This window comes from Lygodium microphyllum, chromosome 28, assembly GCF_053477565.2.
Source record: "Lygodium microphyllum isolate KBCC chromosome 28, Lygodium_microphyllum_v1.1.10, whole genome shotgun sequence".
NCBI classification, from domain to species: domain Eukaryota; kingdom Viridiplantae; phylum Streptophyta; class Polypodiopsida; order Schizaeales; family Lygodiaceae; genus Lygodium; species Lygodium microphyllum.
The window spans coordinates 74,460,732-74,474,456 of NC_141162.1; the positions used below are offsets into that span (position 1 = coordinate 74,460,732).

General features: G+C 39.6%; 1 protein-coding gene across 2 annotated transcripts in view; it reads right to left on the bottom strand.

Moving 5' to 3' along the window:
- The window catches only part of LOC148011604 (uncharacterized), a 56,183-nt gene extending 44,587 nt beyond the window's left edge, over window positions 1–11,596 (bottom strand). For both annotated transcript variants that reach the window (XM_087670167.1, XM_087670168.1), the window contains exon 1: window positions 11,471–11,596. The gene's annotated coding sequence lies outside the window, so the exon portion shown is untranslated. The remainder of the gene's footprint in view (window positions 1–11,470) is intronic.
- Between the last annotated feature and the right edge of the window lie 2,129 nt (window positions 11,597–13,725).

Below are 13,725 nucleotides of genomic sequence, written 5' to 3' on the forward strand. Positions count from 1 at the left end.
GGCAAGCATAGCAAATGCATAGGAATCTTGGAATTGCAAACACTATGCCATTTGGACAGCAATGTATACATCCACATTTCAAACATTCAAGGTACTTTGAAGGAGGATTTGTGTTTCATGCTATGGCTAAACATGGTGCTACTTGTTCTTCTCCATCATCAAATCCCTCAATTTTGCTCTTCTCTTGTTACTATTTTACAAGACAACATACTGAAAATCAGTAAGAACAAGAAGATTTTGATGCTCAATTCATGTAGTCACTAAGGAAGGGCAACGATGGTAAAAAGTGTAAAGCAGCTTCAAATGTTTTGGAACAGCATGAATCTCCAAAGATGGACATGATACTACCATTCCACTAAATGCACCCAATGCACCAAATGAGCAAATGCAAATGTTTGCTTTGGGGGCAAGCATAGCAAATGCATAGGAATCTTGGAATTGCAAACACTATGCCATTTGGACAGCAATGTATACATCCACATCTCAAACATTCAAGGTACTTTGAAGGAGGATCTGTGTTTCATGCTATGGCTAATCATGGTGCTACTTGTTCTTCTCCATCATCAAATCCCTCAATTTTGCTCTTCTCTTGTTACTATTTTACAAGACAACATACTTATAGATCCATTACAACACCTCTTTTTGGAACTCTTCTTTACACTTCAAGATCAAGAAGAAGCCATGTAAATGTTAAATGTACTGCTGATCAACCATGACGGGCTGATTTTTCTTCTCTTCTTACTCTCAGCTTGTAAAGAAATTGGTTGTTTTATTACATAGGAAGCATTTGCATGTGATGCATGTGTGCATACACATTCTTTTCTTGATCTTGTGAGAATGAGAAATACTTCCTCACTCTAAGGTTGTTTGTGATTAAGCTCATCTCCAAGGGACTTGGGTAATGGGTTGAGCAAAAATACATTTCAAGGGTGTTGTCCATCTTCAACCCTTAATTTATTTACTTTGTGTCAATAGCTGTGATTTTCTGTCATATTCAGCTTCAAGTATTCATACTTTCTCAAGCCATTACGTCTTGATGTACATGGCATTCAATGGATCTCGGATGTACTTTGCTTGCATCTAGAGCATTAAATATTGACAATTTTTCTACCATTGGGATTACAATTCAGCATACAATGGATCTCGGATGTACTTTTCTTGCATCCAAGGCATTGAATATTGAAATTTTTTATATCATTGGGATTACAATTCAGTGTACTAGCAGTATGCATTGGTATATAGATGTATACGGTTTGCTTTACATTTGCATGACATGTACGGAATACATGGAATTTGCATTTAAATGTGATGCATAGTTGCAAGGCATTACATGGATGGTATGCATTGTACATTTGTGAGTAATGGAAACACACTTGCACCAGCTACATGTGATGTGTAGATAATGTACATTTGTATGGGTTACTCAAGATGTATATGATGCATGTCACATGTCCTTGCTGTAAGGCATTGTTGATGCTCAATCTATGCATTACTTTGCCTTGTTGGTCAAAACAATATTGGTTTTCAGAAGAGAAACTCTGAAAACGCAAAAGAAGATGATGAATGATAAATCACTGAATCATGCTAAGTGAATCAAGTTGATATAATGGAACCAAAACTCTAAAGATAATTGCACTATCCTGTCTGAATCAAGTGGCAGCACTTGTAGGGAATCTCCACAGTGAAGGGAGCGAAATGCAATCCTCCGGCAGTAGGATATCAAAGGTAAGTGAAGGAAAGGACAGCCAATTGAAGAGGGATTAAAACGCAGTCCTCAAGGGCTATCAAAGATGAAGGATATGCTGAAATCTCTCCAAGATGATGGTTGCTATCAAGGCAACTGTTGGGCAACCAGCTAGAGAAGAAAATGCTAGTATATTTGATGAAGATCTCTCCATATAAGTGTGGCTGCAGATGCCAGACAGGCAACTACTGGGCAGCCTTTCAAGAGTAAAGAAACTAAAAAAAGGCAAGTATCTAATGTAGAGCTGATAAAGAGGGCGTAACTTGCTGTGAACAGCCTAAATCTGTTGCAAACAAAGCCTCTTGGTGCGAAGGGCTGACACCAAATGCTGTAGGCTGCAAAACACCAATGGAGATGGATGCACAAGCCACAAACCGTAATGTCTGTCTCGCAGGGTGTGAACAGCAATGGAGAGGATGGAGAAAGGAGAGAAGAATATGGAAGAGAGTGACAATGTTAGAAGGAATGAAGGTGTGGTATAAAGAATTAGGGAAGTCATTGCCATATTTATAGGCGCAAACTGTCTAGAGTGGTGCCCCAACTCTCTGGAGTGGTGCCTCAACTCTCTTAAGTGGTGCCTACTAAAGCCACTCAAATGACTCCTCAACTCTCTCGGATGGTACCCAGACACTAACTAAGGATCCAAATAAAGCCTTTTTGGGAGTTGTAAATGGAAACCAAAATAGGAATGAAGGAGAAGAAATGTATTAAATGACTTGGTTCCTCAACAACCCCTCTCAAGCTCAAAAAGGAGTGAGAGAGAGAAGAAGATCAACCTTGAAATCCCAGTATTTCACCTGTAAGGTGACCTATAGTGAAGAACAATAGACATGATGAGCTAATATTACCCGAAACTCAACCTCAAGAGAGAAGTCGCAAGCTCCATTACTCCATGCTGGAAGGTATATGCAAGCCTCGCCACCAAGCCATGGCTGAAACATCCTAAGTTTTGAACTAGGAACAACCTATGCATCTTGGGTGTCAATGGTAAAAAGAGAATGGGTAAATAGATGAGGAAATGGGGGATGAAATATAGATATGTCAACCACCCTAAAAAGGTAAAAGGTTGTCGACAAAGTGTGTGAAGAACTATAGAATGAGAAAGGACTCCCTCTGAAGCCGAAGGATTGGGATCCCCCCTCCGAAGAAAAAAGATGAGCCCCCACTAAATTCCCCTCTAAGAGGGATAGGGAATCAAGAAACTCATGGATCACAGCCTCTGAAACATCGAAAGACAGAGGAAATGCCACTGGCGATGCCGAAGGAGGTATCTAGGGCTGCAGTAGTGAAACAGAAGCCAGAGACCTCCCAAAGATGGCCTCTCAAACCTGGGTAGAAGAGGGAGTGGAGGGATGGATATCACATAGAATCCCCTCGATACGCACATCAGAGTCCATGTCCTTAGAACAATACAATGGGGATGAGTAGAGGGCTCCTATGGAGCCAAGAGTAGACAGTAGTCACTCTCTCTCAATGGAGCAAACTGCAGAGCCGAAGAAGAGAAAGGAGTCCAACAATGCTCCCTACCCCGCCAAATATATGTATCTACCCCCACGCACTCCTTGTGCCAGCTCTCCCTTCTGGGCCACAGAGTTTATTCTACACCGGCTTTCAACTTTTTATGCTCAAGACAATAAGATGCATCCAATGCGCAATGAGCCCTTTCGAGCCACAAGAGGATCCATTGGTACCACAGCCTCCTCACGACCGCCGCAATTCACTATGGAGATTACTTCTACTTCTCCTAGGGTTTTAGGAATACCACCTTGACAACCCACGATTCTGCAGTATGCTCTCTCGAGAGACGATGATTGGTGGATACTGTCCCTTCGCAGTCCGCTCCGTCACGAGATAGTGGCCGTTCGACCCCTTCCATTACTTTGGCTCCGCAATCCGCTCCACTAAGAGACACTGACTATTGCCCACGCTTGGCTCAAACTAAGCCTCCCTTTTCCCCACCCTAGACTGCTCAAGGTCGAGAGGCTACCTCTAGGGAGTTCTTCGATATCTTCAATATCCCATATACCTTCTTCAACACGATCGACGGCACTTCCTTCATCATTAGATGATTCAGAGTCCGTAATCCATGAGTTTTTATATTCCCTCTCTCTCACAAAGGGAGATTTAGAGGGAAATGTACTCTACTTGTCCTTAGAGAGGGCTTCTACTTCTTCAACTTCAGAGGGGCCCCTTGCACCCCCACCCTCAAGGGGGACACCTACTTATCATGAAGTTTGTCACCCTCCATTTACTCTTTTGGGATGGCTGCCTTCGAGCAATCATTTCTCCTATTGATACCCGGGATCTTCAAAGACTACCTAGATCAAGGCTTTGGAGGTTCAGCCACGACTTGGGGACACGATCAAGCATGGAGTTACAAAGCTAGTGGTTTCTCTCTTGAGGTGGAGACAGGTTCTACAATTCATCCCATCTACTATTCCTTACTACAAGTTACCTTTCAGGTGGCAATCTTGGATCTCTAGGATCCTCTCTTTCTTCATCGTATCTCTCTTTGCTCCTCTTTCTTCATCCCTTTTTTAGGCCTGAGAGAGGGTGTTGAGAAACCACTTCTTCAGTTTACATACTTCATTTAGATTTTCGCACTGACAGCCCCAAAAAGGGTTAGTGTCCACATTTTGGCCACCTTTTTTAGTGGGCGCCCACACAGTGGTACACCACCCTAGACTATTTATGCTTATAAATAGGCAGTCACTTCATTTATTCTTCACCACTTCTACCACTCTTTACTCATTCTTCACCACCACCACTTTCCTTCTCTCACTAGCCCCTTTCACTGCTCCCACACCCCTTCAGGAGGACATTGCAATTCATGGCTTGTGATTGCCTTCACCCCATCATTTTTGCTTCGAGCGCCTATTCCAACATCAAGTCTTGCGTTTGAAACATCTTCCACCTAGGGTCACTCATTTATCACAGGAGCTACTAGGATCTGCATTTTTGCAACCTAACTTCTCCATCACCTAGCATCACTGCAATGTCACAGAGGCTGCTAGGACTTGCTTTTTTGCAGCCCAGTTCATCTTCCATCATCTAGCGTCATCATTATCAACATGGCGTCAGCATCTAGGCTACTTTCCTTGCATTTGACAGCTTCATCACTCTGGGATTTATTGAGCAAAAAAAAACAATGAAAATGAGTTCAACTTTTGTAATCCTATTATGAATTTTCTTTAAACGACGAGCCACTGTATGAGGTGGGAATCTCACATATAGTTTTATATCATGAGCATCAATTGGGTCAAGCAATAAGTGCATATGTTTGATTATAATATTGTATGCTTTTCCAATGGTTACACATACTTCTATCACATTGCAGTGCAATCAAGGATGATTGCAAGGATTTAAGTGGGAGATTTGTCACAAGGGTGTACGATTCTTAACTTAATGTTCTTTGGACACTTACAATTAGGACACTTAAGTTATGCACATGTGAGACTAAGTTGAACGTATGTCACAATGACAAATGATCCTAGCTTGAGAAGTGGGAATGTGAATAAGTGACAATGAGGTATCTTAATTAGATCTTGGTCAGGAATATCCAATATCCCCTTGGAAATAACTTTTGGAGTGAATGGGGATTAGAAAACTATATGAGTTAATAGCCTAGACTAAGGCTTGTGGAAAGTTTCAACGCTTCTAGGTTCAAATGCCTTAGGAATTTAAAATTGAATCTAGGCATGGCCAAAGTTTGGGCAAGGGCCATGTATTTTTTATTTAATTGAATTATTATTGGCTTGAAATCAAAATCTAATGGCTTACTTTGCATGGACAGGTTTGACACTTGGAAGTTGGCTAAGATTGGGAGCCATGCAAGGCTATGTGAGGATATTTGGGGCAGATTTGAGGGTGGACAAAATTAACAAAATCCCTAAATTTTGAGCGGCACGAGCTGAGATTTGGAAAGAGAGAGTCAAAATGAATGGAAATTGCAAAAATTTCGAAAAACCCCAAATCTGAAAATTACAGTTTCTACACTTTTTAGGGTTTGCAAAAAATTGCAGGCAAGGCTGAGAATATGGCAAGTAGAGATGAGAAAATAAGAGGCAGAGTTGAAAACAACAGCAGCTCCTCCAAAACAGTACAAGACTATGCGTAGGACTGCACGTAGGGCTGCGCACAGGCTGAAAACAGCAGCAGCTCGTCCTTCTCTTCCTCAAGTAGAGATCTGACTCACAACAACAAGACCTTTGGGGGCGGCACTGGCTGGCAATGGGTGAACTGAATCTATGAGTAGAACTTGCTTTGATACCAAATGTTGAAAAATGACAGCCACCTATAGAGGAGAGAAAAGAGAGACAATGAGAGTATGCTAACACAAAAGAGTAGTGTGTACTTGCTGAACTGAAAGAATGAGAATGAGAAATGCCAATAAAGCTTTAGTGATATTAGATGAGAGTCAATTGAGAATAATATGTTACATATCCCTAATCCATTATTGACTTAAAAGTTAGTCTTTGGACAAGCTATACTATGATTCAGACCTCAAACATTATGACTCATATATATCACACAAAGAAAATTGAAATAAACATGTAAATAGCCCATATACAATATGGAATGAGTTAAATTAGAACATCATAATTCTCATTCCAAAAAAACCAACAGAATGTCAAAATCTAGAATGAATCATAATAAATCACAAATAACACATAAATGAGACTAAAGTCATACAATATTGTAACTCTCAAGACAAGAAGAGATACTAGATTAACAAAGTATAATAACTAAACAAAATCCCAAAAAAGTAAGTTTGTCGTATTCTTGGTGGGTGGGGCTACACCCTAAGATAGTAATGGGGGTTGATTTTCGATCCGTTTTTTCAAAATGTTTCATAGTCGATGATCAAATTGAAAATTTCCAAAAATTATTTGAGCTTGATATAGGGAAGAAAAACTTAGATGCATACTCATATGAGTTTAAAGATCTATTGCATAAAACGAAGGCTTGGACAATCCTCAAGCATTGCTCTACATGCGATACCTTTTTGGAATCGTTGGACTACTAAAATGAGATTCTCCGTAATCCCCTTTTTTCACTCGAGGACATCTACAATTATACAAAAAAAATTGATAACACTTTGGCTACAAGTAGGATTAGTCAATTAATCGGGGAGGGGGGGATTTCCCATTGTGCTGCCTCTCTCTTTAAGTCAAAGAAGTCAGTTTTCCCAACACCAACTCATCAACCATCTTTGGAGTTATATAAGGACGGTAAGTGCAAGGTCACGCATAGCAAGGATCACTAGAAGGGCTATTGCTTCCCTTGCCACATCAAAGGGGTCACTTTCGCGGTGATCACGAGTGCCTCCAAAACAAAAAGAAAAAGTCTACTTCTAAGACTTAAATAAATACTCGAGACTCCATGTATATCTTTCGAAATTTTATTTGAAGATTGTTTTATTAATGTTAGCAATAGCAACAGTCGTTTCATTAATAAATTGTTATTTAGTCCGCATGACCTTTTAAAGGTCATTGGGCATATAAATGGCCAAGAAATTACAATTGCATTCAATAATGGTTCTACTCATGATTTTATTTCGTCTCTTTGGTGCAAAGGCTCTAACTCAATACAACACCCACTGATCAAAGTTATCATATCCAATATGTGGAGGGCCCTACGGTGGATCACTCAAATCAAATGATATCAAACTTGGATCTTTAATCCAACAGTATCATTAAATTTAGATTTCCAACTTATGATATCAAACTTGGATATTTAATCCAACAATACCATCACATTATAGATTTCCAACTTATGAGCCTAGACCATAGTGTTATTCTTGGAATGCCATGATTCTTTGATAAATACATTTTCTTGTATATATTTTTTAGCTTAATGGTTGTTTCCATGTGATCAAGTGTTGTTTACCCTCTGAGATCATAGAAAACAACAGACATATGATTTCAGCAATGGAGTTTACTCAATGTTTTTCCAATCCAAGTGTTACTACTTATATTTCTTTCTTTCTTTTTAAGTTTAATCGTCTAATTCTCAATGTAACTCTTTTTCTTTTAATAATAATCTTAATATGATTTCAAATGGAAATGAGTAATTGGATCTAATATTACATGAGTATGCTGATGTTTTTTCATCCAAGCTACCTAACAAACTTCCACCATCTTGTAGAACCTTAGAATATAGAATTGAAACGTTGCTCGATAGCAATCCCATCAGCAACCTTACATGTCCAATCTAAAAGAGAAGGATGAGATAGCTAGATAACTTTAAGACTATTTAGCTAAGGGTTTTATTGAGCTAAGTAAATCTCCATGGGACACGCTTGTCCTTCTTCTCGCTAAAAAGAAGGATGGCACAATGCACTTCTATGACAATTACAAAAGACTTTATAATATGGCCATCAAGAATAAATATCCGTTACCTGGGACTAAACGTTCCTGTTGGACCATTTATCCCAAGTATTTGGTCAAGTGAAAAAACCACCAAGAGGCAAAGGCTACTTAGTCGGTATGTTCATTGAAGGGTCCTTTTCCTCACTTCATCTTGAGAACATTGCTGAGAATAACAATCATTTATAAGGGGAAAAGTGTTATGTCCCTAGACATTCAGATGGATGTTAGTAGCATTGGTCACGATGGTTACGAAATGACGGTGGTTACGAAGTGACCTCAAGGCCCTATAGTGCACATTCATTGTGTGATCACCACTCTTGGACTCTCGCCTGTTGGTCAACGTATCCATATACCAGGATGGTATGGGCTAGTGGTATGAGACACTAACCCTTGAGATACGATCGTGACCCAAAGTGCTGCTAGCTCCTAGGCTCAAGGGTGAGCCCGTTTAGATCTATGGCTAGGAGGTGAGTCTGATGTTCAGTCCCTTTTAAAGAGAGTTCGGCTTGCATTATGCCTCGTGTGCAAGTTGGATCCCAAGGAGACGTCTCACTATTATTGAAAACACAAATTTTCAGCCTGTTATTTTTTGTAGAAAAAGCATATTTTTTGTGTTTTTTGGCAAATACGAAGACATCTACAATGGCTTTCTTGCAAGTGTAGCTAATTATTCTCTTCATTCCAGCTCTTCTCTAGCCAAATGCGACAAATTTAGCATGTTTGCAAATCTAGAAATGTGAATATCACAATTTTTTGGCTAAGAGGCTTTGATGACTCAAATGAGGACTCTATTCATACTTCCTTTGAGAGGTAGTGTGATCATCACAAAGATCCAACGTCCCAGTCCCATTCTGAACAAACACCCTCTCTTACCAAGTCACATAGATCGAAGCAACCATCTCCTCCCCCCTCTCTTCATGTCTCTCATATAGGGCCCATCCTTCTAGCCCTAGAAAGCTTATGATGGCACCATCAATGCAAGTGCCCATTCTCCCTTCTTTACCTAAAGAAAACCAGCTAGATGGATCCAATTATTCGCTTTGATCTTGTAAGGTGAAGTGTATTCTTGACACCTTTAATCATTGGGAGTTTGTTACCCACCCTATTCCCCGTAGAGTGGAGGATCTCCACATGGGATCAACAATGGATCGTACAATCCTTTGGGATAGGCTCAACTCTAGAGCCCGATCCGTCCTCTTCATGAGCCTACAAGATTTTGTCCTACTACATCTATGCAAGTTTCGGACAATGGCAAAAGTGTGGACAAAGCTTCTTCTTTGTATCATCAAAAGACATTTGCCCACCGTATCACCTTGATGTAAAAACTTCGAATGCTCAATGTTATGACTCTCCTTCCATGAAGAATCACATCAACAAGTTGGAGAATAAGAGGGATGCACATCCCTTGGAAGGATGATATTTTCAAAGGATATCATGATGATTCTATTGACTCAACTATCATCTCCAAAGTACAATGTCTTCTCCACCAGCCTTTTTAAATCGAGGATCCAATAGACCCTTCTATGGGAGAAACTACCCCACTTGTCTTGCAGCATGACAAGCGTCTCAAAGAGGTAGGAGCCATTGGATCTAGCTCCACAAAGGCTTTCACAACAAGTACAAGAGGAGGTAGAAGACAAAGAAGAAATCAAAAGCCAAGTACAAGAAGGAGAAACAAGAGAGTTCTTTAAGCTCTAACACATATTCAAAGAAGCCTACACTATGGGAAGGGAACACATCCCGAGGACAATTGTTGAAAGAACTGCCCTCAACTTCGTCTAAGAGCGAAGGATGAAACTAGATCATCTCAGTCTTCCTCTACCTCTACACCAAGTGTTACTCAAGAGTCTGTGTTTATTCATATCCATACGTTGGAGGATCCATTGAAGCCTCGTCTTCCGAGAAGCCTGGGCTTATAAACAATGGTACTTCAAGTCACATGACTCCACAAGGAGATTTGTTACAAGATCCTTGTCCATCTAAGGGTCTCTTGTCACTATTGGTGACATTTGTTCAGAGCCTATTAGTAGTGTTGGTACTTTATTGCTAGCCTATTCCTTGAGCTTTGTTTCAAAAGTCCTACATGCCCCAAGGACTTGGGCTTTCATCTCCTCTCACTTTATGGCCTTACTAGACTTGGCTCTCCTAGACCTACTGAGTGGCAAGGACCATTGAAGGTAAAATTTATGAAGTCGTCTATAGGAAAAATGGAGAGCACGTGACAGTAACTAAACCACGCCCAAGAATGTTACATAGCCTTTGGAAGCCCTAGAGAAAGAGGAAAATGATGCTATATATCATGCTTGTATAAGAATTGCAATGGATGTGATTCCAAGGGTGCTTGATCAGCTGAAACTATCAATCCACTACTAGGAAAAAGAAGCTAAAAGCAAGAACCCTCGAGAGGCTTTCATCAATCCTATTCTACCAAGTCCTTCTCTTAACTAGATTCCTAACCTTGTCAAAGTTACCTTTTGGAAGGGCTATCTTTCCATGGCACACAGTTGGAGTCCCACCATTACAACTATTGTTTAAGCATACTTGTTTCTCAGAGCAAACTGCTCCCATAATGCACAGCCAAGAATCTCATTGATGTTGAGAAGGCAATCAGCCTCCTTTTAAAGCCAGTGACAATCTGACATTACTTTAACCCAATTACTTAACTGCACCTTCCTCTGTTCCAACAGCTCAAACTGGGAACAAGTTCGTGACTCACGTCGCACTCTCTCAGAATCCTAAAACCTCTTTATGCTTGTAATGAATGTTGAGTTCTTTACAGCTGTCGGGAGCCCATGTAACTGAGTTAGAAGTGAAGAAGAGTTTAAAGGTAAGCCAACGATCATGTGCTCTGCGCATCAAAAGCTCAAGTGTGCTGTTCAGGGAAGTCTTGGTTGAACTCTATGAATAGTTACCCTGAAGATGATTGCCATGAGATTTTGGAATAGTAGGTCCTATTCCATGTCAGCTAGCCAGTGCATTGCGTTCCTATTATCATTGTGGTTTCATCAGATCCTACCAAAAACTGAGCAGGGCAGTATGGGCCCATAAAGCCCAGAATCTAGTGGCTATCAATGCTTGCAGAAGAGGGGCAAACTCCATCCATCCAAGACTGCTCTCGGAACTGAACCTACTGATGGCCATCAAAGCTTGTACAATCTCCACTGTATCTCAATCACGGGCATTTTCACCCAGAATATTAGGAAGGTACCTGCAAGAAATTGACCATGTAATACCTCGCCATTTATGCCCCTGTTACACACAGGGTTTGTTTGATACGTTCCAGGAGCCTAAAGAACTGGTCCTTAAATATTTTCAAACATAGAATCCAAACACGCGCATACTCCCTCTCCCTTACCCGCTTGTTTTGCTGCTGGCTGTTTCTTCCGTTAAACCACCGAAGTTCCGACTATTTTGCTTCAACCGCCTCTAGCATCGAAAACGCAGTACGGGAGGTTAAGAAAGGATTTCCGTTGGTAGTAGGTGAAAATCAAAATTTTGGAAAAAAGAAATCGAGCTGGCCTGTGTTTCAGCCTTCTAAGGGTGGGTTCACACTTGCCCGGTGGATAAAAGGGTGAAAAATCCCCTTTTCCACCCATCTACAAGGATTTCCCAAGAGTTGTCCGCCATCTCATTCACATTAGTGGTGGATAAGGAAAGGAGCCAAAGAGAAGACATGGAATGAAGGAGAAGTATCCGTGCTGGGCAGGCCGGAAGAGAGGAGCAAAAACTTGGCCATGACGTGTCAAAAAAGGCCCCTAATTTTTTTGGCCTTCCACCATGTGTGTGAACATACAGTTTTCCATGCTGAATTTCTGATTTGGCCATCTGTATTTGGGGATGCCTTTTTGTCTGCCGGGTCTGAACCCACCCTAAGTTCTACTTCGTGTTTTTGTGGACCGGTTAGATGAATTGGCAACAAAAGAATGCACCTGTATCTGTACCTCTACAATAATCATAACTAAACTAGACGCCTGGCACCGACATTCTCCCAAAGCGCGTGTTGTGTTGGTGTGAAGTTCAAGTGGTAAGAGAATTCATGAGAGGTTAATATAAGGAACATAATCTGAGCTTTGAAAGCTTCTGCAACCTGGTTTAATGCAATGTTAAATACATGAAAATGCGATACGGGAGGATGTGGCACTCACTAATATATAGGGGTTGCAAGATCAACATCAATAGTATCAAGCTTTCACCATATTTTTAGAGAACCCTTATGATGGTTTTTCAAAATTTCTTAAAGACAAGCATATTTAATGTTGATTTCTATTCGCATGTAGCCTATCATGGCACGCCTGTTATCCACACATATTGAGCCTATCACATTAAATGAGTTGGACAATCCATAAACTATATAGAGAGTTACTTGTGTTTCTTCCTCCTCCTCTTTCTCTCTCACACACCCATGTGCACACAAATTTAGCCTTTAGCCATTGAAAACAACACCATAGATATTTTTGAATTTACCAACAATTCTCTATGGTATTTAATTGCAATATGTTTATCTATTTAGATATTTCTACCATGAGAATGATTGAATACCATCATTACATTTTATACTTGTTTAGAGGTGGGAGCATTAAGTATTTGGTACATAATTAAGGTTCATGCAAAGATTAAGTTAGGGGATCTAGCATTTTAGGGGCTCAGGGTTGGATGGGGGGGTATAACTTCTTTTCCCCATCAATTCTACACACACACACACACACACACACACACACACACACACACACACACACACACACACACACACACACACACACACACACACACACACACACACACACACACATGTATTATTATATGTTGATAACATTACATCTATATAATATATATTATAAATATAAATGCATCATTGTAATATAAATACACATTATAAATACATTGATAATTATAATAATACGTATTATACATGTGTGTGTGTGTGTGTGTGTGTGTGTGTATTTTATAATATGTTATAATAATATGCATATACATTGTGCATATTATAAATATATTAATAAGTATACATATGTGTAATCACGACATCACTATATACACGTAATAATATGTCAATACAATATTATATATCAATATCAATATGTCATTATACAATTATATACACATAATAATACATCATTATAATATTATACTAATACATATTATTATCAATACATATATATGTGTCTATGTGTCTATGTACACATTTTAATAAGTACTATATATGTAATATTATGTTATTAAAATATTATATTTACATATGTATAAATGTATTATGAATTTGTCTATATATATAAATCATTATAATAAGTAAATTTAAAAGTAATAATATATTATTAAAATATTTTGTGTGTGTGTGTGTGTGCGCGCGCGCAACTTATCATTAAACGTGTCATCAATATGTTTATATGCGTATTCTAAACTTTCATCATTATATTAATAGAACCTCGCTACTATGCTTGATTGTAGAGCCCAAAGCCAATAAAAGCACATCTGAATTGCCTCTACCCCCACTTATCGTATACTATTTTTTTTATTTGGAGACTTTCGTTGTGCCTATGAGATTCCCTACAACATAGGCATTGCCCATGGCATATGTGTGGGTGAGTGGGTGTTTTGTAGTGGGTGTGCTGG